We start from the raw sequence: 288 nt of genomic DNA on the forward strand, positions 1-288 counted from the left end.
ACGCTAACCGATCGGCAAGTCGGCATGCATGAAACTATTTTGGTTTTAAGGCAAAAAAAATCAACTGCTGTGGCATAGGTATTTTGAAGAAGGCCTAAAATAAAACAAAAAGGTTTTAATACTTGCTGAAATATATCGTTTTTTCATTTAGATCTTCATTTTTCACTAACTCCATGCGACGTTTATTTCTGTTGTATGAGTAGTCCATAGAACTATTAAACAACTAGAGTGTTGACAAGATGGCGCAGCAATGCAGAGTTATGTATGTGTACCATCCAAGATGGCCGT

The 288-nt window shown here is 36.5% G+C and overlaps 1 protein-coding gene across 1 annotated transcript in view; it reads left to right on the forward strand.

Moving 5' to 3' along the window:
* LOC117116067 (saccharopine dehydrogenase-like oxidoreductase) overlaps positions 1-288 on the forward strand; it is a 17,303-nt gene that overhangs the window by 3,057 nt on the left and 13,958 nt on the right. The gene's annotated exons all lie outside the window — the stretch shown is intronic.

This window comes from Anneissia japonica, unplaced genomic scaffold (genome assembly GCF_011630105.1).
Source record: "Anneissia japonica isolate Jap-2015-1 unplaced genomic scaffold, ASM1163010v1 scaffold287743_len2803612_cov181, whole genome shotgun sequence".
Classification (NCBI taxonomy): domain Eukaryota; kingdom Metazoa; phylum Echinodermata; class Crinoidea; order Comatulida; family Comatulidae; genus Anneissia; species Anneissia japonica.